The 19,970-nt window shown below is 45.6% G+C and overlaps 97 pseudogenes; all 97 read right to left on the bottom strand.

Moving 5' to 3' along the window:
* Window positions 1–5: 5 nt before the first annotated feature.
* LOC140081517 (5S ribosomal RNA) lies at window positions 6–124 on the bottom strand (annotated as a pseudogene).
* Window positions 125–194: 70 nt separating this feature from the next.
* LOC140081516 (5S ribosomal RNA) lies at window positions 195–313 on the bottom strand (annotated as a pseudogene).
* A 70-nt stretch (window positions 314–383) lies between these two features.
* On the bottom strand, window positions 384–502 carry LOC140078225 (5S ribosomal RNA; annotated as a pseudogene).
* A 70-nt stretch (window positions 503–572) lies between these two features.
* On the bottom strand, window positions 573–691 carry LOC140093111 (5S ribosomal RNA; annotated as a pseudogene).
* A 70-nt stretch (window positions 692–761) lies between these two features.
* On the bottom strand, window positions 762–880 carry LOC140078224 (5S ribosomal RNA; annotated as a pseudogene).
* Window positions 881–950: 70 nt separating this feature from the next.
* LOC140078222 (5S ribosomal RNA) lies at window positions 951–1,069 on the bottom strand (annotated as a pseudogene).
* A 70-nt stretch (window positions 1,070–1,139) lies between these two features.
* LOC140078221 (5S ribosomal RNA) lies at window positions 1,140–1,258 on the bottom strand (annotated as a pseudogene).
* A 70-nt stretch (window positions 1,259–1,328) lies between these two features.
* LOC140078220 (5S ribosomal RNA) lies at window positions 1,329–1,447 on the bottom strand (annotated as a pseudogene).
* A 70-nt stretch (window positions 1,448–1,517) lies between these two features.
* Window positions 1,518–1,636, bottom strand: LOC140081515 (5S ribosomal RNA; annotated as a pseudogene).
* Window positions 1,637–1,887: 251 nt separating this feature from the next.
* On the bottom strand, window positions 1,888–2,006 carry LOC140083790 (5S ribosomal RNA; annotated as a pseudogene).
* Window positions 2,007–2,265: 259 nt separating this feature from the next.
* LOC140087531 (5S ribosomal RNA) lies at window positions 2,266–2,384 on the bottom strand (annotated as a pseudogene).
* A 70-nt stretch (window positions 2,385–2,454) lies between these two features.
* Window positions 2,455–2,573, bottom strand: LOC140085845 (5S ribosomal RNA; annotated as a pseudogene).
* A 259-nt stretch (window positions 2,574–2,832) lies between these two features.
* Window positions 2,833–2,951, bottom strand: LOC140081514 (5S ribosomal RNA; annotated as a pseudogene).
* Window positions 2,952–3,021: 70 nt separating this feature from the next.
* Window positions 3,022–3,139, bottom strand: LOC140095386 (5S ribosomal RNA; annotated as a pseudogene).
* A 70-nt stretch (window positions 3,140–3,209) lies between these two features.
* LOC140078692 (5S ribosomal RNA) lies at window positions 3,210–3,328 on the bottom strand (annotated as a pseudogene).
* Window positions 3,329–3,586: 258 nt separating this feature from the next.
* LOC140078218 (5S ribosomal RNA) lies at window positions 3,587–3,705 on the bottom strand (annotated as a pseudogene).
* Window positions 3,706–3,775: 70 nt separating this feature from the next.
* On the bottom strand, window positions 3,776–3,894 carry LOC140078217 (5S ribosomal RNA; annotated as a pseudogene).
* A 70-nt stretch (window positions 3,895–3,964) lies between these two features.
* On the bottom strand, window positions 3,965–4,083 carry LOC140096358 (5S ribosomal RNA; annotated as a pseudogene).
* A 70-nt stretch (window positions 4,084–4,153) lies between these two features.
* On the bottom strand, window positions 4,154–4,272 carry LOC140081513 (5S ribosomal RNA; annotated as a pseudogene).
* Window positions 4,273–4,342: 70 nt separating this feature from the next.
* On the bottom strand, window positions 4,343–4,461 carry LOC140081512 (5S ribosomal RNA; annotated as a pseudogene).
* A 70-nt stretch (window positions 4,462–4,531) lies between these two features.
* On the bottom strand, window positions 4,532–4,650 carry LOC140078216 (5S ribosomal RNA; annotated as a pseudogene).
* A 70-nt stretch (window positions 4,651–4,720) lies between these two features.
* LOC140097564 (5S ribosomal RNA) lies at window positions 4,721–4,839 on the bottom strand (annotated as a pseudogene).
* A 70-nt stretch (window positions 4,840–4,909) lies between these two features.
* Window positions 4,910–5,028, bottom strand: LOC140089669 (5S ribosomal RNA; annotated as a pseudogene).
* A 70-nt stretch (window positions 5,029–5,098) lies between these two features.
* LOC140091635 (5S ribosomal RNA) lies at window positions 5,099–5,217 on the bottom strand (annotated as a pseudogene).
* Window positions 5,218–5,287: 70 nt separating this feature from the next.
* Window positions 5,288–5,406, bottom strand: LOC140078215 (5S ribosomal RNA; annotated as a pseudogene).
* Window positions 5,407–5,476: 70 nt separating this feature from the next.
* Window positions 5,477–5,595, bottom strand: LOC140078214 (5S ribosomal RNA; annotated as a pseudogene).
* A 70-nt stretch (window positions 5,596–5,665) lies between these two features.
* On the bottom strand, window positions 5,666–5,784 carry LOC140084767 (5S ribosomal RNA; annotated as a pseudogene).
* Window positions 5,785–5,854: 70 nt separating this feature from the next.
* On the bottom strand, window positions 5,855–5,973 carry LOC140078213 (5S ribosomal RNA; annotated as a pseudogene).
* Window positions 5,974–6,043: 70 nt separating this feature from the next.
* On the bottom strand, window positions 6,044–6,162 carry LOC140081511 (5S ribosomal RNA; annotated as a pseudogene).
* A 70-nt stretch (window positions 6,163–6,232) lies between these two features.
* On the bottom strand, window positions 6,233–6,351 carry LOC140078212 (5S ribosomal RNA; annotated as a pseudogene).
* Window positions 6,352–6,421: 70 nt separating this feature from the next.
* Window positions 6,422–6,540, bottom strand: LOC140078210 (5S ribosomal RNA; annotated as a pseudogene).
* A 70-nt stretch (window positions 6,541–6,610) lies between these two features.
* LOC140097563 (5S ribosomal RNA) lies at window positions 6,611–6,729 on the bottom strand (annotated as a pseudogene).
* A 70-nt stretch (window positions 6,730–6,799) lies between these two features.
* Window positions 6,800–6,918, bottom strand: LOC140089668 (5S ribosomal RNA; annotated as a pseudogene).
* Window positions 6,919–6,988: 70 nt separating this feature from the next.
* Window positions 6,989–7,107, bottom strand: LOC140091634 (5S ribosomal RNA; annotated as a pseudogene).
* A 70-nt stretch (window positions 7,108–7,177) lies between these two features.
* Window positions 7,178–7,296, bottom strand: LOC140084850 (5S ribosomal RNA; annotated as a pseudogene).
* A 70-nt stretch (window positions 7,297–7,366) lies between these two features.
* LOC140085182 (5S ribosomal RNA) lies at window positions 7,367–7,485 on the bottom strand (annotated as a pseudogene).
* A 70-nt stretch (window positions 7,486–7,555) lies between these two features.
* Window positions 7,556–7,674, bottom strand: LOC140085181 (5S ribosomal RNA; annotated as a pseudogene).
* Window positions 7,675–7,744: 70 nt separating this feature from the next.
* On the bottom strand, window positions 7,745–7,863 carry LOC140091196 (5S ribosomal RNA; annotated as a pseudogene).
* A 259-nt stretch (window positions 7,864–8,122) lies between these two features.
* Window positions 8,123–8,241, bottom strand: LOC140081510 (5S ribosomal RNA; annotated as a pseudogene).
* Window positions 8,242–8,311: 70 nt separating this feature from the next.
* LOC140095392 (5S ribosomal RNA) lies at window positions 8,312–8,429 on the bottom strand (annotated as a pseudogene).
* Window positions 8,430–8,499: 70 nt separating this feature from the next.
* LOC140078209 (5S ribosomal RNA) lies at window positions 8,500–8,618 on the bottom strand (annotated as a pseudogene).
* Window positions 8,619–8,688: 70 nt separating this feature from the next.
* Window positions 8,689–8,807, bottom strand: LOC140088104 (5S ribosomal RNA; annotated as a pseudogene).
* A 70-nt stretch (window positions 8,808–8,877) lies between these two features.
* On the bottom strand, window positions 8,878–8,996 carry LOC140091194 (5S ribosomal RNA; annotated as a pseudogene).
* A 259-nt stretch (window positions 8,997–9,255) lies between these two features.
* Window positions 9,256–9,374, bottom strand: LOC140081509 (5S ribosomal RNA; annotated as a pseudogene).
* Window positions 9,375–9,444: 70 nt separating this feature from the next.
* Window positions 9,445–9,562, bottom strand: LOC140095390 (5S ribosomal RNA; annotated as a pseudogene).
* A 70-nt stretch (window positions 9,563–9,632) lies between these two features.
* Window positions 9,633–9,751, bottom strand: LOC140078208 (5S ribosomal RNA; annotated as a pseudogene).
* Window positions 9,752–9,821: 70 nt separating this feature from the next.
* Window positions 9,822–9,940, bottom strand: LOC140078207 (5S ribosomal RNA; annotated as a pseudogene).
* Window positions 9,941–10,010: 70 nt separating this feature from the next.
* LOC140088316 (5S ribosomal RNA) lies at window positions 10,011–10,129 on the bottom strand (annotated as a pseudogene).
* A 70-nt stretch (window positions 10,130–10,199) lies between these two features.
* LOC140081507 (5S ribosomal RNA) lies at window positions 10,200–10,318 on the bottom strand (annotated as a pseudogene).
* A 70-nt stretch (window positions 10,319–10,388) lies between these two features.
* Window positions 10,389–10,507, bottom strand: LOC140081506 (5S ribosomal RNA; annotated as a pseudogene).
* A 70-nt stretch (window positions 10,508–10,577) lies between these two features.
* LOC140078206 (5S ribosomal RNA) lies at window positions 10,578–10,696 on the bottom strand (annotated as a pseudogene).
* Window positions 10,697–10,766: 70 nt separating this feature from the next.
* On the bottom strand, window positions 10,767–10,885 carry LOC140078205 (5S ribosomal RNA; annotated as a pseudogene).
* Window positions 10,886–10,955: 70 nt separating this feature from the next.
* Window positions 10,956–11,074, bottom strand: LOC140097561 (5S ribosomal RNA; annotated as a pseudogene).
* Window positions 11,075–11,144: 70 nt separating this feature from the next.
* Window positions 11,145–11,263, bottom strand: LOC140095760 (5S ribosomal RNA; annotated as a pseudogene).
* A 70-nt stretch (window positions 11,264–11,333) lies between these two features.
* Window positions 11,334–11,452, bottom strand: LOC140078204 (5S ribosomal RNA; annotated as a pseudogene).
* Window positions 11,453–11,522: 70 nt separating this feature from the next.
* Window positions 11,523–11,641, bottom strand: LOC140102105 (5S ribosomal RNA; annotated as a pseudogene).
* Window positions 11,642–11,711: 70 nt separating this feature from the next.
* Window positions 11,712–11,830, bottom strand: LOC140089067 (5S ribosomal RNA; annotated as a pseudogene).
* Window positions 11,831–11,900: 70 nt separating this feature from the next.
* Window positions 11,901–12,019, bottom strand: LOC140081505 (5S ribosomal RNA; annotated as a pseudogene).
* Window positions 12,020–12,089: 70 nt separating this feature from the next.
* On the bottom strand, window positions 12,090–12,208 carry LOC140078202 (5S ribosomal RNA; annotated as a pseudogene).
* A 70-nt stretch (window positions 12,209–12,278) lies between these two features.
* LOC140078201 (5S ribosomal RNA) lies at window positions 12,279–12,397 on the bottom strand (annotated as a pseudogene).
* Window positions 12,398–12,467: 70 nt separating this feature from the next.
* LOC140089887 (5S ribosomal RNA) lies at window positions 12,468–12,586 on the bottom strand (annotated as a pseudogene).
* Window positions 12,587–12,656: 70 nt separating this feature from the next.
* LOC140089066 (5S ribosomal RNA) lies at window positions 12,657–12,775 on the bottom strand (annotated as a pseudogene).
* A 70-nt stretch (window positions 12,776–12,845) lies between these two features.
* On the bottom strand, window positions 12,846–12,964 carry LOC140081504 (5S ribosomal RNA; annotated as a pseudogene).
* Window positions 12,965–13,034: 70 nt separating this feature from the next.
* Window positions 13,035–13,153, bottom strand: LOC140081503 (5S ribosomal RNA; annotated as a pseudogene).
* Window positions 13,154–13,223: 70 nt separating this feature from the next.
* LOC140078200 (5S ribosomal RNA) lies at window positions 13,224–13,342 on the bottom strand (annotated as a pseudogene).
* A 70-nt stretch (window positions 13,343–13,412) lies between these two features.
* LOC140078670 (5S ribosomal RNA) lies at window positions 13,413–13,531 on the bottom strand (annotated as a pseudogene).
* A 70-nt stretch (window positions 13,532–13,601) lies between these two features.
* LOC140097559 (5S ribosomal RNA) lies at window positions 13,602–13,720 on the bottom strand (annotated as a pseudogene).
* Window positions 13,721–13,790: 70 nt separating this feature from the next.
* Window positions 13,791–13,909, bottom strand: LOC140093827 (5S ribosomal RNA; annotated as a pseudogene).
* Window positions 13,910–13,979: 70 nt separating this feature from the next.
* Window positions 13,980–14,098, bottom strand: LOC140091633 (5S ribosomal RNA; annotated as a pseudogene).
* Window positions 14,099–14,168: 70 nt separating this feature from the next.
* Window positions 14,169–14,287, bottom strand: LOC140078198 (5S ribosomal RNA; annotated as a pseudogene).
* Window positions 14,288–14,357: 70 nt separating this feature from the next.
* On the bottom strand, window positions 14,358–14,476 carry LOC140078197 (5S ribosomal RNA; annotated as a pseudogene).
* Window positions 14,477–14,546: 70 nt separating this feature from the next.
* Window positions 14,547–14,665, bottom strand: LOC140086006 (5S ribosomal RNA; annotated as a pseudogene).
* A 70-nt stretch (window positions 14,666–14,735) lies between these two features.
* LOC140089064 (5S ribosomal RNA) lies at window positions 14,736–14,854 on the bottom strand (annotated as a pseudogene).
* Window positions 14,855–14,924: 70 nt separating this feature from the next.
* On the bottom strand, window positions 14,925–15,043 carry LOC140081502 (5S ribosomal RNA; annotated as a pseudogene).
* Window positions 15,044–15,112: 69 nt separating this feature from the next.
* Window positions 15,113–15,231, bottom strand: LOC140081501 (5S ribosomal RNA; annotated as a pseudogene).
* Window positions 15,232–15,301: 70 nt separating this feature from the next.
* On the bottom strand, window positions 15,302–15,420 carry LOC140078196 (5S ribosomal RNA; annotated as a pseudogene).
* A 70-nt stretch (window positions 15,421–15,490) lies between these two features.
* LOC140078669 (5S ribosomal RNA) lies at window positions 15,491–15,609 on the bottom strand (annotated as a pseudogene).
* A 70-nt stretch (window positions 15,610–15,679) lies between these two features.
* Window positions 15,680–15,798, bottom strand: LOC140097558 (5S ribosomal RNA; annotated as a pseudogene).
* Window positions 15,799–15,868: 70 nt separating this feature from the next.
* Window positions 15,869–15,987, bottom strand: LOC140093826 (5S ribosomal RNA; annotated as a pseudogene).
* A 70-nt stretch (window positions 15,988–16,057) lies between these two features.
* Window positions 16,058–16,176, bottom strand: LOC140078195 (5S ribosomal RNA; annotated as a pseudogene).
* A 259-nt stretch (window positions 16,177–16,435) lies between these two features.
* Window positions 16,436–16,554, bottom strand: LOC140087530 (5S ribosomal RNA; annotated as a pseudogene).
* Window positions 16,555–16,624: 70 nt separating this feature from the next.
* LOC140085844 (5S ribosomal RNA) lies at window positions 16,625–16,743 on the bottom strand (annotated as a pseudogene).
* A 259-nt stretch (window positions 16,744–17,002) lies between these two features.
* Window positions 17,003–17,121, bottom strand: LOC140081500 (5S ribosomal RNA; annotated as a pseudogene).
* Window positions 17,122–17,191: 70 nt separating this feature from the next.
* LOC140095384 (5S ribosomal RNA) lies at window positions 17,192–17,309 on the bottom strand (annotated as a pseudogene).
* A 70-nt stretch (window positions 17,310–17,379) lies between these two features.
* On the bottom strand, window positions 17,380–17,498 carry LOC140078194 (5S ribosomal RNA; annotated as a pseudogene).
* Window positions 17,499–17,756: 258 nt separating this feature from the next.
* Window positions 17,757–17,875, bottom strand: LOC140078193 (5S ribosomal RNA; annotated as a pseudogene).
* A 70-nt stretch (window positions 17,876–17,945) lies between these two features.
* LOC140078192 (5S ribosomal RNA) lies at window positions 17,946–18,064 on the bottom strand (annotated as a pseudogene).
* A 70-nt stretch (window positions 18,065–18,134) lies between these two features.
* On the bottom strand, window positions 18,135–18,253 carry LOC140096357 (5S ribosomal RNA; annotated as a pseudogene).
* A 70-nt stretch (window positions 18,254–18,323) lies between these two features.
* LOC140081499 (5S ribosomal RNA) lies at window positions 18,324–18,442 on the bottom strand (annotated as a pseudogene).
* A 70-nt stretch (window positions 18,443–18,512) lies between these two features.
* Window positions 18,513–18,631, bottom strand: LOC140078191 (5S ribosomal RNA; annotated as a pseudogene).
* Window positions 18,632–18,701: 70 nt separating this feature from the next.
* On the bottom strand, window positions 18,702–18,820 carry LOC140097557 (5S ribosomal RNA; annotated as a pseudogene).
* Window positions 18,821–18,890: 70 nt separating this feature from the next.
* On the bottom strand, window positions 18,891–19,009 carry LOC140089667 (5S ribosomal RNA; annotated as a pseudogene).
* Window positions 19,010–19,079: 70 nt separating this feature from the next.
* On the bottom strand, window positions 19,080–19,198 carry LOC140091632 (5S ribosomal RNA; annotated as a pseudogene).
* Window positions 19,199–19,268: 70 nt separating this feature from the next.
* LOC140078190 (5S ribosomal RNA) lies at window positions 19,269–19,387 on the bottom strand (annotated as a pseudogene).
* A 70-nt stretch (window positions 19,388–19,457) lies between these two features.
* LOC140086997 (5S ribosomal RNA) lies at window positions 19,458–19,576 on the bottom strand (annotated as a pseudogene).
* Window positions 19,577–19,646: 70 nt separating this feature from the next.
* LOC140086048 (5S ribosomal RNA) lies at window positions 19,647–19,765 on the bottom strand (annotated as a pseudogene).
* A 70-nt stretch (window positions 19,766–19,835) lies between these two features.
* LOC140078189 (5S ribosomal RNA) lies at window positions 19,836–19,954 on the bottom strand (annotated as a pseudogene).
* Window positions 19,955–19,970: the final 16 nt, after the last annotated feature.

Here is a 19,970-nt window from a genome sequence, read left to right as displayed (position 1 = left end):
AAAAAGGTCAACAGAACTTGGGATTCCCAGCCAGTCTCCCATGCTGGTACTTGCCAAGCCTTAAGCTGCATTGCTGCTGCGATCTGACGAGAGCAGGCACATTCAGCTTAGAATGGCCGTTGACAGCAGCTGTTCAATTTGAACCTTCTTTTACTATCTCATAGAAAAACTAACACAATTTTCAGGTTCAAAAAGGTCAACAGAACTTGGGATTCCCAGCCAGTCTCCCATGCTGGTACTTGCCAAGCCTTAAGCTGCATTGCTGCTGCGATCTGACGAGAGCAGGCACATTCAGCTTAGAATGGCCGTTGACAGCAGCTGCCTAATTTCTACTTTCTTTTACAATCTCATAGAGAAACTAACACAATTTTCAGGTTCAAAAAGGTCAACGGAACTTGGGATTCCCAGCCAGTCTCCCATGCTGGTACTTGCCAAGCCTTAAGCTGCATTGCTGCTGCGATCTGACGAGAGCAGGCACATTCAGCTTAGAATGGCCGTTGACAGCAGCTGTTCAATTTGAACCTTCTTTTACCATCTTTGACAGAGAAACTAACAATTTTCAGGTTCAAAAAGGTTAACAGAACTTGGGATTCCCAGCCAGTCTCCCATGCTGGTACTTGCCAAGCCTTAAGCTGCATTGTTGCTGCGATCTGACGAGAGCAGGCACATTCAGCTTAGAATGGCCGCTGACAGCAGCTGTTCAATTTGAACCTTCTTTTACTATCTCATAGAGAAACTAACACAATTTTCAGGTTCAAACAGGTCAACGGAACTTGGGATTCCCAGCCAGTCTCCCATGCTGGTACTTGCCAAGCCTTAAGCTGCATTGCTGCTGCGATCTGACGAGAGCAGGCACATTCAGCTTAGAATGGCCGTTGACAGCAGCTGTTCAGTTTGAACCTCCTTTTACTATCTCATAGAGAAACTAACACAATTTTCAGGTTCAAAAAGGTCAACGGAACTTGGGATTCCCAGCCAGTCTCCCATGCTGGTACTTGCCAAGCCTTAAGCTGCATTGCTGCTGCGATCTGACGAGAGCAGGCACATTCAGCTTAGAATGGCCGTTGACAGCAGCTGTTCAATTTGAACCTTCTTTTACCATCTTTGACAGAGAAACTAACAATTTTAAGGTTCAAAAAGGTCAACGGAACTTGGGATTCCCAGCCAGTCTCCCATGCTGGTACTTGCCAAGCCTTAAGCTGCATTGCTGCTGCGATCTGACGAGAGCAGGCACATTCAGCTTAGAATGGCCGTTGACAGCAGCTGTTCAATTTGAACCTTCTTTTACTATCTCATAGAGAAACTAACACAATTTTCAGGTTCAAAAAGGTCAACGGAACTTGGGATTCCCAGCCAGTCTCCCATGCTGGTACTTGCCAAGCCTTAAGCTGCATTGCTGCTGCGATCTGACGAGAGCAGGCACATTCAGCTTAGAATGGCCGTTGACAGCAGCTGTTCAATTTGAACCTTCTTTTACTATCTCATAGAAAAACTAACACAATTTTCAGGTTCAAAAAGGTCAACAGAACTTGGGATTCCCAGCCAGTCTCCCATGCTGGTACTTGCCAAGCCTTAAGCTGCATTGCTGCTGCGATCTGACGAGAGCAGGCACATTCAGCTTAGAATGGCCGTTGACAGCAGCTGTTCAATTTGAACCTTCTTTTACTATCTCATAGAGAAACTAACACAATTTTCAGGTTCAAAAAGGTCAACGGAACTTGGGATTCCCAGCCAGTCTCCCATGCTGGTACTTGCCAAGCCTTAAGCTGCTGCGATCTGACGAGAGCAGGCACATTCAGCTTAGAATGGCCGTTGACAGCAGCTGTTCAATTTGAACCTTCTTTTACTATCTCATAGAGAAACTAACACAATTTTCAGGTTCAAAAAGGTCAACAGAACTTGGGATTCCCAGCCAGTCTCCCATGCTGGTACTTGCCAAGCCTTAAGCTGCATTGCTGCTGCGATCTGACGAGAGCAGGCACATTCAGCTTAGAATGGCCATTGACAGCAGCTGTTCAGTTTGAACCTTCTTTTACTATCTCATAGAGAAACTAACACAATTTTCAGGTTCAAAAAGGTCAACGGAACGTGGGATTCGCAGCCAGTCTCCCATGCTGGTACTTGCCAAGCCTTAAGCCGCATCGCTGCTGTGATCCGACAAGAGCACGCACATTCAGCTTAGAATGGCCGTTGACAGCAGCTGTTCAATTTGAACCTTCTTTTACTATCTCATAGAGAAACTAACACAATTTTCAAGTTCAAAAAGGTCAACGGAACTTGGGATTCCCAGCCAGTCTCCCATGCTGGTACTTGCCAAGCCTTAAGCTGCATTGCTGCTGCGATCTGTCGAGAGCAGGCACATTCAGCTTAGAATGGCCGTTGACAGCAGCTGTTCAATTTGAACCTTCTTTTACCATCTTTGACAGAGAAACTAACAATTTTCAGGTTCAAAAAGGTCAACAGAACTTGGGATTCCCAGCCAGTCTCCCATGCTGGTACTTGCCAAGCCTTAAGCTGCATTGATGCTGCGATCTGACGAGAGCAGGCACATTCAGCTTAGAATGGCCGTTGACAGCAGCTGTTCAGTTTGAACCTTCTTTTACTATCTCATAGAGAAACTAACACAATTTTCAGGTTCAAAAAGGTCAACGGAACTTGGAATTCGCAGCCAGTCTCCCATGCTGGTACTTGCCAAGCCTTAAGCCGCATCGCTGCTGTGATCCGACAAGAGCACGCACATTCAGCTTAGAATGGCCGTTGACAGCAGCTGTTCAATTTGAACCTTCTTTTACTATCTCAAAGAGAAACTAACACAATTTTCAGGTTCAAAAAGGTCAACAGAACTTGGGATTCCCAGCCAGTCTCCCATGCTGGTACTTGCCAAGCCTTAAGCTGCATTGCTGCTGCGATCTGACGAGAGCAGGCACATTCAGCTTAGAATGGCCGTTGACAGCAGCTGTTCAATTTGAACCTTCTTTTACTATCTCATAGAGAAACTAACACAATTTTCAGGTTCAAAAAGGTCAACAGAACTTGGGATTCCCAGCCAGTCTCCCATGCTGGTACTTGCCAAGCCTTAAGCTGCATTGCTGCTGCGATCTGACGAGAGCAGGCACATTCAGCTTAGAATGCTGTTGACAGCAGCTGTTCAATTTGAACCTTCTTTTACTATCTCATAGAGAAACTAACACAATTTTCAGGTTCAAAAAGGTCAACGGAACTTGGGATTCCCAGCCAGTCTCCCATGCTGGTACTTGCCGAGCCTTAAGCTGCATTGCTGCTGCGATCTGACGAGAGCAGGCACATTCAGCTTAGAATGGCCGTTGACAGCAGCTGTTCAATTTGAACCTTTTTTTACTATCTCATAGAGAAACTAACACAATTTTCAGGTTCAAAAAGGTCAACGGAACTTGGGATTCCCAGCCAGTCTCCCATGCTGGTACTTGCCAAGCCTTAAGCTGCATTGCTGCTGCGATCTGACGAGAGCAGGCACATTCAGCTTAGAATGCTATTGACAGCAGCTGTTCAATTTGAACCTTCTTTTACTATCTCATAGAGAAACTAACACAATTTTCAGGTTCAAAAAGGTCAACGGAACTTGGGATTCCCAGCCAGTCTCCCATGCTGGTACTTGCCAAGCCTTAAGCTGCATTGCTGCTGCGATCTGACGAGAGCAGGCACATTCAGCTTAGAATGGCCGTTGACAGCAGCTGTTCAATTTGAACCTTTTTTTACTATCTCATAGAGAAACTAACACAATTTTCAGGTTCAAAAAGGTCAACGGAACTTGGGATTCCCAGCCAGTCTCCCATGCTGGTACTTGCCAAGCCTTAAGCTGCATTGCTGCTGCGATCTGACGAGAGCAGGCACATTCAGCTTAGAATGGCCGTTGACAGCAGCTGTTCAATTTGAACCTTCTTTTACCATCTTTGACAGAGAAACTAACAATTTTCAGGTTCAAAAAGGTCAACGGAACTTGGGATTCGCAGCCAGTCTCCCATGCTGGTACTTGCCAAGCCTTAAGCTGCATTGCTGCTGCGATCTGACGAGAGCAGGCACATTCATCTTAGAATGGCCGTTGACAGCAGCTGTTCAATTTGAACCTTCTTTTATTATCTCATAGAGAAACTAACACAATTTTCAGGTTCAAAAAGGTCAACAGAACTTGGGATTCCCAGCCAGTCTCCCATGCTGGTACTTGCCAAGCCTTAAGCTGCATTGCTGCTGCGATCTGACGAGAGCAGGCACATTCAGCTTAGAATGGCCGTTGACAGCAGCTGTTCAATTTGAACCTTCTTTTACTATCTCATAGAAAAACTAACACAATTTTCAGGTTCAAAAAGGTCAACAGAACTTGGGATTCCCAGCCAGTCTCCCATGCTGGTACTTGCCAAGCCTTAAGCTGCATTGCTGCTGCGATCTGACGAGAGCAGGCACATTCAGCTTAGAATGGCCGTTGACAGCAGCTGCCTAATTTCTACTTTCTTTTACTATCTCATAGAGAAACTAACACAATTTTCAGGTTCAAAAAGGTCAACGGAACTTGGGATTCCCAGCCAGTCTCCCATGCTGGTACTTGCCAAGCCTTAAGCTGCATTGCTGCTGCGATCTGACGAGAGCAGGCACATTCAGCTTAGAATGGCCGTTGACAGCAGCTGTTCAATTTGAACCTTCTTTTACCATCTTTGACAGAGAAACTAACAATTTTCAGGTTCAAAAAGGTTAACAGAACTTGGGATTCCCAGCCAGTCTCCCATGCTGGTACTTGCCAAGCCTTAAGCTTCATTGTTGCTGCGATCTGACGAGAGCAGGCACATTCAGCTTAGAATGGCCGTTGACAGCAGCTGTTCAATTTGAACCTTCTTTTACTATCTCATAGAGAAACTAACACAATTTTCAGGTTCAAAAAGGTCAACAGAACTTGGGATTCCCAGCCAGTCTCCCATGCTGGTACTTGCCAAGCCTTAAGCTGCATTGCTGCTGCAATCTGACGAGAGCAGGCACATTCAGCTTAGAATGGCCGTTGACAGCAGCTGTTCAATTTGAACCTTCTTTTACTATCTCATAGAAAAACTAACACAATTTTCAGGTTCAAAAAGGTCAACAGAACTTGGGATTCCCAGCCAGTCTCCCATGCTGGTACTTGCCAAGCCTTAAGCTGCATTGCTGCTGCTATCTGACGAGAGCAGGCACATTCAGCTTAGAATGGCCGTTGACAGCAGCTGTTCAATTTGAACCTTCTTTTACTATCTCATAGAGAAACTAACACAATTTTCAGGTTCAAAAAGGTCAACGGAACTTGGGATTCCCAGCCAGTCTCCCATGCTGGTACTTGCCAAGCCTTAAGCTGCATTGCTGCTGCGATCTGACGAGAGCAGGCACATTCAGCTTAGAATGGCCGTTGACAGCATCTGTTCAGTTTGAACCTCCTTTTACTATCTCATAGAGAAACTAACACAATTTTCAGGTTCAAACAGGTCAACGGAACTTGGGATTCCCAGCCAGTCTCCCATGCTGGTACTTGCCAAGCCTTAAGCTGCATTGCTGCTGCGATCTGACGAGAGCAGGCACATTCAGCTTAGAATGGCCGTTGACAGCAGCTGTTCAATTTGAACCTTCTTTTACCATCTTTGACAGAGAAACTAACAATTTTAAGGTTCAAAAAGGGCAACGGAACTTGGGATTCCCAGCCAGTCTCCCATGCTGGTACTTGCCAAGCCTTAAGCTGCATTGCTGCTGCGATCTGACGAGAGCAGGCACATTCAGCTTAGAATGGCCGTTGACAGCAGCTGTTCAATTTGAACCTTCTTTTACTATCTCATAGAGAAACTAACACAATTTTCAGGTTCAAAAAGGTCAACGGAACTTGGGATTCCCAGCCAGTCTCCCATGCTGGTACTTGCCAAGCCTTAAGCTGCATTGCTGCTGCGATCTGACGAGAGCAGGCACATTCAGCTTAGAATGGCCGTTGACAGCAGCTGTTCAATTTGAACCTTCTTTTACTATCTCATAGAAAAACTAACACAATTTTCAGGTTCAAAAAGGTCAACAGAACTTGGGATTCCCAGCCAGTCTCCCATGCTGGTACTTGCCAAGCCTTAAGCTGCATTGCTGCTGCGATCTGACGAGAGCAGGCACATTCAGCTTAGAATGGCCGTTGACAGCAGCTGCCTAATTTCTACTTTCTTTTACTATCTCATAGAGAAACTAACACAATTTTCAGGTTCAAAAAGGTCAACGGAACTTGGGATTCCCAGCCAGTCTCCCATGCTGGTACTTGCCAAGCCTTAAGCTGCATTGCTGCTGCGATCTGACGAGAGCAGGCACATTCAGCTTAGAATGGCCGTTGACAGCAGCTGTTCAATTTGAACCTTCTTTTACTATCTCATAGAGAAACTAACACAATTTTCAGGTTCAAAAAGGTCAACGGAACTTGGGATTCCCAGCCAGTCTCCCATGCTGGTACTTGCCAAGCCTTAAGCTGCATTGCTGCTGCGATCTGACGAGAGCAGGCACATTCAGCTTAGAATGGCCGTTGACAGCAGCTGTTCAATTTGAACCTTCTTTTACCATCTTTGACAGAGAAACTAACAATTTTCAGGTTCAAAAAGGTTAACAGAACTTGGGATTCCCAGCCAGTCTCCCATGCTGGTACTTGCCAAGCCTTAAGCTTCATTGTTGCTGCGATCTGACGAGAGCAGGCACATTCAGCTTAGAATGGCCGTTGACAGCAGCTGTTCAATTTGAACCTTCTTTTACTATCTCATAGAGAAACTAACACAATTTTCAGGTTCAAAAAGGTCAACAGAACTTGGGATTCCCAGCCAGTCTCCCATGCTGGTACTTGCCAAGCCTTAAGCTGCATTGCTGCTGCAATCTGACGAGAGCAGGCACATTCAGCTTAGAATGGCCGTTGACAGCAGCTGTTCAATTTGAACCTTCTTTTACTATCTCATAGAAAAACGAACACAATTTTCAGGTTCAAAAAGGTCAACAGAACTTGGGATTCCCAGCCAGTCTCCCATGCTGGTACTTGCCAAGCCTTAAGCTGCATTGCTGCTGCTATCTGACGAGAGCAGGCACATTCAGCTTAGAATGGCCGTTGACAGCAGCTGTTCAATTTGAACCTTCTTTTACTATCTCATAGAGAAACTAACACAATTTTCAGGTTCAAAAAGGTCAACGGAACTTGGGATTCCCAGCCAGCCTCCCATGCTGGTACTTGCCAAGCCTTAAGCTGCATTGCTGCTGCGATCTGACGAGAGCAGGCACATTCAGCTTAGAATGGCCGTTGACAGCATCTGTTCAGTTTGAACCTCCTTTTACTATCTCATAGAGAAACTAACACAATTTTCAGGTTCAAACAGGTCAACGGAACTTGGGATTCCCAGCCAGTCTCCCATGCTGGTACTTGCCAAGCCTTAAGCTGCATTGCTGCTGCGATCTGACGAAAGCAGGCACATTCAGCTTAGAATGGCCGTTGACAGCATCTGTTCAATTTGAACCTTCTTTTACTATCTCATAGAAAAACTAACACAATTTTCAGGTTCAAAAAGGTCAACGGAACTTGGGATTCCCAGCCAGTCTCCCATGCTGGTACTTGCCAAGCCTTAAGCTGCATTGCTGCTGCGATCTGACGAAAGCAGGCACATTCAGCTTAGAATGGCCGTTGACAGCAGCTGTTCAATTTGAACCTTCTTTTACCATCTTTGACAGAGAAACTAACAATTTTCAGGTTCAAAAAGGTCAACAGAACTTGGGATTCCCAGCCAGTCTCCCATGCTGGTACTTGCCAAGCCTTAAGCTGCATTGATGCTGCGATCTGACGAGAGCAGGCACATTCAGCTTAGAATAGCCGTTGACAGCAGCTGTTCAGTTTGAACCTTCTTTTACTATCTCATAGAGAAACTAACACAATTTTCAGGTTCAAAAAGGTCAACGGAACTTGGAATTCGCAGCCAGTCTCCCATGCTGGTACTTGCCAAGCCTTAAGCCGCATCGCTGCTGTGATCCGACAAGAGCACGCACATTCAGCTTAGAATGGCCGTTGACAGCAGCTGTTCAATTTGAACCTTCTTATACTATCTCATAGAGAAGCTAAAACAATTTTCAGGTTCAAAAAGGTCAACAGAACTTGGGATTCCCAGCCAGTCTCCCATGCTGGTACTTGCCAAGCCTTAAGCTGCATTGCTGCTGCGATCTGACGAGAGCAGGCACATTCAGCTTAGAATGGCCGTTGACAGCAGCTGTTCAATTTGAACCTTCTTTTACTATCTCATAGAGAAACTAACACAATTTTCAGGTTCAAAAAGGTCAACAGAACTTGGGATTCCCAGCCAGTCTCCCATGCTGGTACTTGCCAAGCCTTAAGCTGCATTGCTGCTGCGATCTGACGAGAGCAGGCACATTCAGCTTAGAATGCTGTTGACAGCAGCTGTTCAATTTGAACCTTCTTTTACTATCTCATAGAGAAACTAACACAATTTTCAGGTTCAAAAAGGTCAACGGAACTTGGGATTCCCAGCCAGTCTCCCATGCTGGTACTTGCCAAGCCTTAAGCTGCATTGCTGCTGCGATCTGACGAGAGCAGGCACATTCAGCTTAGAATGGCCGTTGACAGCAGCTGTTCAATTTGAACCTTTTTTTACTATCTCATAGAGAAACTAACACAATTTTCAGGTTCAAAAAGGTCAACGGAACTTGGGATTCCCAGCCGGTCTCCCATGCTGGTACTTGCCAAGCCTTAAGCTGCATTGCTGCTGCGATCTGACGAGAGCAGGCACATTCAGCTTAGAATGGCCGTTGACAGCAGCTGTTCAATTTGAACCTTCTTTTACCATCTTTGACAGAGAAACTAACAATTTTCAGGTTCAAAAAGGTCAACAGAACTTGGGATTCCCAGCCAGTCTCCCATGCTGGTACTTGCCAAGCCTTAAGCTGCATTGATGCTGCGATCTGACGAGAGCAGGCACATTCAGCTTAGAATAGCCGTTGACAGCAGCTGTTCAGTTTGAACCTTCTTTTACTATCTCATAGAGAAACTAACACAATTTTCAGGTTCAAAAAGGTCAACGGAACTTGGAATTCGCAGCCAGTCTCCCATGCTGGTACTTGCCAAGCCTTAAGCCGCATCGCTGCTGTGATCCGACAAGAGCACGCACATTCAGCTTAGAATGGCCGTTGACAGCAGCTGTTCAATTTGAACCTTCTTATACTATCTCATAGAGAAGCTAAAACAATTTTCAGGTTCAAAAAGGTCAACAGAACTTGGGATTCCCAGCCAGTCTCCCATGCTGGTACTTGCCAAGCCTTAAGCTGCATTGCTGCTGCGATCTGACGAGAGCAGGCACATTCAGCTTAGAATGGCCGTTGACAGCAGCTGTTCAATTTGAACCTTCTTTTACTATCTCATAGAGAAACTAACACAATTTTCAGGTTCAAAAAGGTCAACAGAACTTGGGATTCCCAGCCAGTCTCCCATGCTGGTACTTGCCAAGCCTTAAGCTGCATTGCTGCTGCGATCTGACGAGAGCAGGCACATTCAGCTTAGAATGCTGTTGACAGCAGCTGTTCAATTTGAACCTTCTTTTACTATCTCATAGAGAAACTAACACAATTTTCAGGTTCAAAAAGGTCAACGGAACTTGGGATTCCCAGCCAGTCTCCCATGCTGGTACTTGCCAAGCCTTAAGCTGCATTGCTGCTGCGATCTGACGAGAGCAGGCACATTCAGCTTAGAATGGCCGTTGACAGCAGCTGTTCAATTTGAACCTTTTTTTACTATCTCATAGAGAAACTAACACAATTTTCAGGTTCAAAAAGGTCAACGGAACTTGGGATTCCCAGCCAGTCTCCCATGCTGGTACTTGCCAAGCCTTAAGCTGCATTGCTGCTGCGATCTGACGAGAGCAGGCACATTCAGCTTAGAATGGCCGTTGACAGCAGCTGTTCAATTTGAACCTTCTTTTACCATCTTTGACAGAGAAACTAACAATTTTCAGGTTCAAAAAGGTCAACGGAACTTGGGATTCGCAGCCAGTCTCCCATGCTGGTACTTGCCAAGCCTTAAGCTGCATTGCTGCTGCGATCTGACGAGAGCAGGCACATTCAGCTTAGAATGGCCGTTGACAGCAGCTGTTCAATTTGAACCTTCTTTTACTATCTCATAGAGAAACTAACACAATTTTCAGGTTCAAAAAGGTCAACAGAACTTGGGATTCCCAGCCAGTCTCCCATGCTGGTACTTGCCAAGCCTTAAGCTGCATTGCTGCTGCGATCTGACGAGAGCAGGCACATTCAGCTTAGAATGGCCGTTGACAGCAGCTGTTCAATTTGAACCTTCTTTTACTATCTCATAGAAAAACTAACACAATTTTCAGGTTCAAAAAGGTCAACAGAACTTGGGATTCCCAGCCAGTCTCCCATGCTGGTACTTGCCAAGCCTTAAGCTGCATTGCTGCTGCGATCTGACGAGAGCAGGCACATTCAGCTTAGAATGGCCGTTGACAGCAGCTGCCTAATTTCTACTTTCTTTTACTATCTCATAGAGAAACTAACACAATTTTCAGGTTCAAAAAGGTCAACGGAACTTGGGATTCCCAGCCAGTCTCCCATGCTGGTACTTGCCAAGCCTTAAGCTGCATTGCTGCTGCGATCTGACGAGAGCAGGCACATTCAGCTTAGAATGGCCGTTGACAGCAGCTGTTCAATTTGAACCTTCTTTTACTATCTCATAGAGAAACTAACACAATTTTCAGGTTCAAAAAGGTCAACGGAACTTGGGATTCCCAGCCAGTCTCCCATGCTGGTACTTGCCAAGCCTTAAGCTGCATTGCTGCTGCGATCTGACGAGAGCAGGCACATTCAGCTTAGAATGGCCGTTGACAGCAGCTGTTCAATTTGAACCTTCTTTTACCATCTTTGACAGAGAAACTAACAATTTTCAGGTTCAAAAAGGTTAACAGAACTTGGGATTCCCAGCCAGTCTCCCATGCTGGTACTTGCCAAGCCTTAAGCTTCATTGTTGCTGCGATCTGACGAGAGCAGGCACATTCAGCTTAGAATGGCCGTTGACAGCAGCTGTTCAATTTGAACCTTCTTTTACTATCTCATAGAGAAACTAACACAATTTTCAGGTTCAAAAATGTCAACAGAACTTGAGATTCCCAGCCAGTCTCCCATGCTGGTACTTGCCAAGCCTTAAGCTGCATTGCTGCTGCAATCTGACGAGAGCAGGCACATTCAGCTTAGAATGGCCGTTGACAGCAGCTGTTCAATTTGAACCTTCTTTTACTATCTCATAGAAAAACTAACACAATTTTCAGGTTCAAAAAGGTCAACGGAACTTGGGATTCCCAGCCAGTCTCCCATGCTGGTACTTGCCAAGCCTTAAGCTGCATTGCTGCTGCGATCTGACGAGAGCAGGCACATTCAGCTTAGAATGGCCGTTGACAGCAGCTGTTCAATTTGAACCTTCTTTTAACATCTTTGACAGAGAAACTAACTTTTTTAAGGTTCAAAAAGGTCAACGGAACTTGGGATTCCCAGCCAGTCTCCCATGCTGGTACTTGCCAAGCCTTAAGCTGCATTGCTGCTGCGATCTGACGAGAGCAGGCACATTCAGCTTAGAATGACCGTTGACAGCAGCTGTTCAATTTGAACCTTCTTTTACTATCTCATAGAGAAACTAACACAATTTTCAGGTTCAAAAAGGTCAACGGAACTTGGGATTCCCAGCCAGTCTCCCATGCTGGTACTTGCCAAGCCTTAAGCTGCATTGCTGCTGCGATCTGACAAGAGCAGGCACATTCAGCTTAGAATGGCCGTTGACAGCAGCTGTTCAATTTGAACCTTCTTTTACTATCTCATAGAGAAACTAACACAATTTTCAGGTTCAAAAAGGTCAACAGAACTTGGGATTCCCAGCCAGTCTCCCATGCTGGTACTTGCCAAGCCTTAAGCTGCATTGCTGCTGCGATCTGACGAGAGCAGGCACATTCAGCTTAGAATGGCCGTTGACAGCAGCTGTTCAGTTTGAACCTCCTTTTACTATCTCATAGAGAAACTAACACAATTTTCAGGTTCAAAAAGGTCAACGGAACTTGGGATTCCCAGCCAGTCTCCCATGCTGGTACTTGCCAAGCCTTAAGCTGCATTGCTGCTGCGATCTGACGAGAGCAGGCACATTCAGCTTAGAATGGCCGTTGACAGCAGCTGTTCAATTTGAACCTTCTTTTACCATCTTTGACAGAGAAACTAACAATTTTCAGGTTCAAAAAGGTCAACGGAACTTGGGATTCCCAGCCAGTCTCCCATGCTGGTACTTGCCAAGCCTTAAGCTGCATTGCTGCTGCGATCTGACGAGAGCAGGCACATTCAGCTTAGAATGGCCGTTGACAGCAGCTGTTCAATTTGAACCTTCTTTTACTATCTCATAGAGAAACTAACACAATTTTCAGGTTCAAAAAGGTCAACGGAACTTGGGATTCCCAGCTAGTCTCCCATGCTGGTACTTGCCAAGCCTTAAGCTGCATTGCTGCTGCGATCTGACGAGAGCAGGCACATTCAGCTTAGAATGACCGTTGACAGCAGCTGTTCAATTTGAACCTTCTTTTACTATCTCATAGAGAAACTAACACAATTTTCAGGTTCAAAAAGGTCAACGGAACTTGGGATTCCCAGCCAGTCTCCCATGCTGGTACTTGCCAAGCCTTAAGCTGCATTGCTGCTGCGATCTGACAAGAGCAGGCACATTCAGCTTAGAATGGCCGTTGACAGCAGCTGTTCAATTTGAACCTTCTTTTACTATCTCATAGAGAAACTAACACAATTTTCAGGTTCAAAAAGGTCAACAGAACTTGGGATTCCCAGCCAGTCTCCCATGCTGGTACTTGCCAAGCCTTAAGCTGCATTGCTGCTGCGATCTGACGAGAGCAGGCACATTCAGCTTAGAATGGCCGTTGACAGCAGCTGTTCAATTTGAACCTTCTTTTACTATCTCATAGAAAAACTAACACAATTTTCAGGTTCAAAAAGGTCAACAGAACTTGGGATTCCCAGCCAGTCTCCCATGCTGGTACTTGCCAAGCCTTAAGCTGCATTGCTGCTGCGATCTGACGAGAGCAGGCACATTCAGCTTAGAATGGCCGTTGACAGCAGCTGCCTAATTTCTACTTTCTTTTACTATCTCATAGAGAAACTAACACAATTTTCAGGTTCAAAAAGGTCAACGGAACTTGGGATTCCCAGCCAGTCTCCCATGCTGGTACTTGCCAAGCCTTAAGCTGCATTGCTGCTGCGATCTGACGAGAGCAGGCACATTCAGCTTAGAATGGCCGTTGACAGCAGCTGTTCAATTTGAACATTCTTTTACTATCTCATAGAGAAACTAACACAATTTTCAGGTTCAAAAAGGTCAACGGAACTTGGGATTCCCAGCCAGTCTCCCACGCTGGTACTTGCCAAGCCTTAAGCTGCATTGCTGCTGCGATCTGACGAGAGCAGGCACATTCAGCTTAGAATGGCCGTTGACAGCAGCTGTTCAATTTGAACCTTCTTTTACCATCTTTGACAGAGAAACTAACAATTTTCAGGTTCAAAAAGGTTAACAGAACTTGGGATTCCCAGCCAGTCTCCCATGCTGGTACTTGCCAAGCCTTAAGCTTCATTGTTGCTGCGATCTGACGAGAGCAGGCACATTCAGCTTAGAATGGCCGTTGACAGCAGCTGTTCAATTTGAACCTTCTTTTACTATCTCATAGAGAAACTAACACAATTTTCAGGTTCAAAAAGGTCAACAGAACTTGAGATTCCCAGCCAGTCTCCCATGCTGGTACTTGCCAAGCCTTAAGCTGCATTGCTGCTGCAATCTGACGAGAGCAGGCACATTCAGCTTAGAATGGCCGTTGACAGCAGCTGTTCAATTTGAACCTTCTTTTACTATCTCATAGAAAAACTAACACAATTTTCAGGTTCAAAAAGGTCAACAGAACTTGGGATTCCCAGCCAGTCTCCCATGCTGGTACTTGCCAAGCCTTAAGCTGCATTGCTGCTGCTATCTGACGAGAGCAGGCACATTCAGCTTAGAATGGCCGTTGACAGCAGCTGTTCAATTTGAACCTTCTTTTACTATCTCATAGAGAAACTAACACAATTTTCAGGTTCAAAAAGGTCAACGGAACTTGGGATTCCCAGCCAGTCTCCCATGCTGGTACTTGCCAAGCCTTAAGCTGCATTGCTGCTGCGATCTGACGAGAGCAGGCACATTCAGCTTAGAATGGCCGTTGACAGCAGCTGTTCAATTTGAACCTTCTTTTACCATCTTTGACAGAGAAACTAACAATTTTAAGGTTCAAAAAGGTCAACGGAACTTGGGATTCCCAGCCAGTCTCCCATGCTGGTACTTGCCAAGCCTTAAGCTGCATTGCTGCTGCGATCTGACGAGAGCAGGCACATTCAGCTTAGAATGGCCGTTGACAGCAGCTGTTCAATTTGAACCTTCTTTTACTATCTCATAGAGAAACTAACACAATTTTCAGGTTCAAAAAGGTCAACGGAACTTGGGATTCCCAGCTAGTCTCCCATGCTGGTACTTGCCAAGCCTTAAGCTGCATTGCTGCTGCGATCTGACGAGAGCAGGCACATTCAGCTTAGAATGGCCGTTGACAGCAGCTGTTCAATTTGAACCTTCTTTTACTATCTCATAGAGAAACTAACACAATTTTCAGGTTCAAAAAGGTCAACGGAACTTGGGATTCCCAGCCAGTCTCCCATGCTGGTACTTGCCAAGCCTTAAGCTGCATTGCTGCTGCGATCTGACAAGAGCAGGCACATTCAGCTTAGAATGGCCGTTGACAGCAGCTGTTCAATTTGAACCTTCTTTTACTATCTCATAGAGAAACTAACACAATTTTCAGGTTCAAAAAGGTCAACAGAACTTGGGATTCCCAGCCAGTCTCCCATGCTGGTACTTGCCAAGCCTTAAGCTGCATTGCTGCTGCGATCTGACGAGAGCAGGCACATTCAGCTTAGAATGGCCGTTGACAGCAGCTGTTCAATTTGAACCTTCTTTTACTATCTCATAGAAAAACTAACACAATTTTCAGGTTCAAAAGGTCAACAGAACTTGGGATTCCCAGCCAGTCTCCCATGCTGGTACTTGCCAAGCCTTAAGCTGCATTGCTGCTGCGATCTGACGAGAGCAGGCACATTCAGCTTAGAATGGCCGTTGACAGCAGCTGCCTAATTTCTACTTTCTTTTACTATCTCATAGAGAAACTAACACAATTTTCAGGTTCAAAAAGGTCAACGGAACTTGGGATTCCCAGCCAGTCTCCCATGCTGGTACTTGCCAAGCCTTAAGCTGCATTGCTGCTGCGATCTGACGAGAGCAGGCACATTCAGCTTAGAATGGCCGTTGACAGCAGCTGTTCAATTTGAACCTTCTTTTACTATCTCATAGAGAAACTAACACAATTTTCAGGTTCAAAAAGGTCAACGGAACTTGGGATTCCCAGCCAGTCTCCCACGCTGGTACTTGCCAAGCCTTAAGCTGCATTGCTGCTGCGATCTGACGAGAGCAGGCACATTCAGCTTAGAATGGCCGTTGACAGCAGCTGTTCAATTTGAACCTTCTTTTACCATCTTTGACAGAGAAACTAACAATTTTCAGGTTCAAAAAGGTTAACAGAACTTGGGATTCCCAGCCAGTCTCCCATGCTGGTACTTGCCAAGCCTTAAGCTTCATTGTTGCTGCGATCTGACGAGAGCAGGCACATTCAGCTTAGAATGGCCGTTGACAGCAGCTGTTCAATTTGAACCTTCTTTTACTATCTCATAGAGAAACTAACACAATTTTCAGGTTCAAAAAGGTCAACAGAACTTGAGATTCCCAGCCAGTCTCCCATGCTGGTACTTGCCAAGCCTTAAGCTGCATTGCTGCTGCAATCTGACGAGAGCAGGCACATTCAGCTTAGAATGGCCGTTGACAGCAGCTGTTCAATTTGAACCTTCTTTTACTATCTCATAGAAAAACTAACACAATTTTCAGGTTCAAAAAGGTCAACGGAACTTGGGATTCCCAGCCAGTCTCCCATGCTGGTACTTGCCAAGCCTTAAGCTGCATTGCTGCTGCGATCTGACGAGAGCAGGCACATTCAGCTTAGAATGGCCGTTGACAGCAGCTGTTCAGTTTGAACCTCCTTTTACTATCTCATAGAGAAACTAACACAATTTTCAGGTTCAAAAAGGTCAACGGAACTTGGGATTCCCAGCCAGTCTCCCATGCTGGTACTTGCCAAGCCTTAAGCCGCATCGCTGCTGTGATCCGACAAGAGCACGCACATTCAGCTTAGAATGGCCGTTGACAGCAGCTGTTCAATTTGAACCTTCTTTTACTATCTCATAGAGAAACTAACACAATTTTCAAGTTCAAAAAGGTCAACGGAACTTGGGATTCCCAGCCAGTCTCCCATGCTGGTACTTGCCAAGCCTTAAGCTGCATTGCTGCTGCGATCTGTCGAGAGCAGGCACATTCAGCTTAGAATGGCCGTTGACAGCAGCTGTTCAATTTGAACCTTCTTTTACCATCTTTGACAGAGAAACTAAAAATTTTCAGGTTCAAAAAGGTCAACAGAACTTGGGATTCCCAGCCAGTCTCCCATGCTGGTACTTGCCAAGCCTTAAGCTGCATTGATGCTGCGATCTGACGAGAGCAGGCACATTCAGCTTAGAATGGCCGTTGACAGCAGCTGTTCAGTTTGAACCTTCTTTTACTATCTCATAGAGAAACTAACACAATTTTCAGGTTCAAAAAGGTCGACGGAACTTGGAATTCGCAGCCAGTCTCCCATGCTGGTACTTGCCAAGCCTTAAGCCGCATCGCTGCTGTGATCCGACAAGAGCACGCACATTCAGCTTAGAATGGCCGTTGACAGCAGCTGTTCAATTTGAACCTTCTTTTACTATCTCAAAGAGAAACTAACACAATTTTCAGGTTCAAAAAGGTCAACAGAACTTGGGATTCCCAGCCAGTCTCCCATGCTGGTACTTGCCAAGCCTTAAGCTGCATTGCTGCTGCGATCTGACGAGAGCAGGCACATTCAGCTTAGAATGGCCGTTGACAGCAGCTGTTCAATTTGAACCTTCTTTTACTATCTCATAGAGAAACTAACACAATTTTCAGGTTCAAAAAGGTCAACAGAACTTGGGATTCCCAGCCAGTCTCCCATGCTGGTACTTGCCAAGCCTTAAGCTGCATTGCTGCTGCGATCTGACGAGAGCAGGCACATTCAGCTTAGAATGCTGTTGACAGCAGCTGTTCAATTTGAACCTTCTTTTACTATCTCATAGAGAAACTAACACAATTTTCAGGTTCAAAAAGGTCAACGGAACTTGGGATTCCCAGCCAGTCTCCCATGCTGGTACTTGCCAAGCCTTAAGCTGCATTGCTGCTGCGATCTGACGAGAGCAGGCACATTCAGCTTAGAATGGCCGTTGACAGCAGCTGTTCAATTTGAACCTTTTTTTACTATCTCATAGAGAAACTAACACAATTTTCAGGTTCAAAAAGGTCAACGGAACTTGGGATTCCCAGCCAGTCTCCCATGCTGGTACTTGCCAAGCCTTAAGCTGCATTGCTGCTGCGATCTGACGAGAGCAGGCACATTCAGCTTAGAATGCTATTGACAGCAGCTGTTCAATTTGAACCTTCTTTTACTATCTCATAGAGAAACTAACACAATTTTCAGGTTCAAAAAGGTCAACGGAACTTGGGATTCCCAGCCAGTCTCCCATGCTGGTACTTGCCAAGCCTTAAGCTGCATTGCTGCTGCGATCTGACGAGAGCAGGCACATTCAGCTTAGAATGGCCGTTGACAGCAGCTGTTCAATTTGAACCTTTTTTTACTATCTCATAGAGAAACTAACACAATTTTCAGGTTCAAAAAGGTCAACGGAACTTGGGATTCCCAGCCAGTCTCCCATGCTGGTACTTGCCAAGCCTTAAGCTGCATTGCTGCTGCGATCTGACGAGAGCAGGCACATTCAGCTTAGAATGGCCGTTGACAGCAGCTGTTCAATTTGAACCTTCTTTTACCATCTTTGACAGAGAAACTAACAATTTTCAGGTTCAAAAAGGTCAACGGAACTTGGGATTCGCAGCCAGTCTCCCATGCTGGTACTTGCCAAGCCTTAAGCTGCATTGCTGCTGCGATCTGACGAGAGCAGGCACATTCATCTTAGAATGGCCGTTGACAGCAGCTGTTCAATTTGAACCTTCTTTTATTATCTCATAGAGAAACTAACACAATTTTCAGGTTCAAAAAGGTCAACAGAACTTGGGATTCCCAGCCAGTCTCCCATGCTGGTACTTGCCAAGCCTTAAGCTGCATTGCTGCTGCGATCTGACGAGAGCAGGCACATTCAGCTTAGAATGGCCGTTGACAGCAGCTGTTCAATTTGAACCTTCTTTTACTATCTCATAGAGAAACTAACACAATTTTCAGGTTCAAAAAGGTCAACGGAACTTGGGATTCCCAGCCAGTCTCCCATGCTGGTACTTGCCAAGCCTTAAGCTGCATTGCTGCTGCGATCTGACGAGAGCAGGCACATTCAGCTTAGAATGGCCGTTGACAGCAGCTGTTCAATTTGAACCTTCTTTTACCATCTTTGACAGAGAAACTAACAATTTTCAGGTTCAAAAAGGTTAACAGAACTTGGGATTCCCAGCCAGTCTCCCATGCTGGTACTTGCCAAGCCTTAAGCTTCATTGTTGCTGCGATCTGACGAGAGCAGGCACATTCAGCTTAGAATGGCCGTTGACAGCAGCTGTTCAATTTGAACCTTCTTTTACTATCTCATAGAGAAACTAACACAATTTTCAGGTTCAAAAAGGTCAACAGAACTTGGGATTCCCAGCCAGTCTCCCATGCTGGTACTTGCCAAGCCTTAAGCTGCATTGCTGCTGCAATCTGACGAGAGCAGGCACATTCAGCTTAGAATGGCCGTTGACAGCAGCTGTTCAATTTGAACCTTCTTTTACTATCTCATAGAAAAACTAACACAATTTTCAGGTTCAAAAAGGTCAACAGAACTTGGGATTCCCAGCCAGTCTCCCATGCTGGTACTTGCCAAGCCTTAAGCTGCATTGCTGCTGCTATCTGACGAGAGCAGGCACATTCAGCTTAGAATGGCCGTTGACAGCAGCTGTTCAATTTGAACCTTCTTTTACTATCTCATAGAGAAACTAACACAATTTTCAGGTTCAAAAAGGTCAACGGAACTTGGGATTCCCAGCCAGTCTCCCATGCTGGTACTTGCCAAGCCTTAAGCTGCATTGCTGCTGCGATCTGACGAGAGCAGGCACATTCAGCTTAGAATGGCCGTTGACAGCATCTGTTCAGTTTGAACCTCCTTTTACTATCTCATAGAGAAACTAACACAATTTTCAGGTTCAAACAGGTCAACGGAACTTGGGATTCCCAGCCAGTCTCCCATGCTGGTACTTGCCAAGCCTTAAGCTGCATTGCTGCTGCAATCTGACGAGAGCAGGCACATTCAGCTTAGAATGGCCGTTGACAGCAGCTGTTCAATTTGAACCTTCTTTTACCATCTTTGACAGAGAAACTAACAATTTTAAGGTTCAAAAAGGGCAACGGAACTTGGGATTCCCAGCCAGTCTCCCACGCTGGTACTTGCCAAGCCTTAAGCTGCATTGCTGCTGCGATCTGACGAGAGCAGGCACATTCAGCTTAGAATGGCCGTTGACAGCAGCTGTTCAATTTGAACCTTCTTTTACTATCTCATAGAGAAACTAACACAATTTTCAGGTTCAAAAAGGTCAACGGAACTTGGGATTCCCAGCCAGTCTCCCATGCTGGTACTTGCCAAGCCTTAAGCTGCATTGCTGCTGCGATCTGACGAGAGCAGGCACATTCAGCTTAGAATGGCCGTTGACAGCAGCTGTTCAATTT

This window comes from Engystomops pustulosus, chromosome 9, assembly GCF_040894005.1.
Source record: "Engystomops pustulosus chromosome 9, aEngPut4.maternal, whole genome shotgun sequence".
In the NCBI taxonomy this organism is placed as follows: Eukaryota; Metazoa; Chordata; class Amphibia; order Anura; family Leptodactylidae; genus Engystomops; species Engystomops pustulosus.
This window is presented reverse-complemented; position numbering and strand designations above follow the sequence as displayed.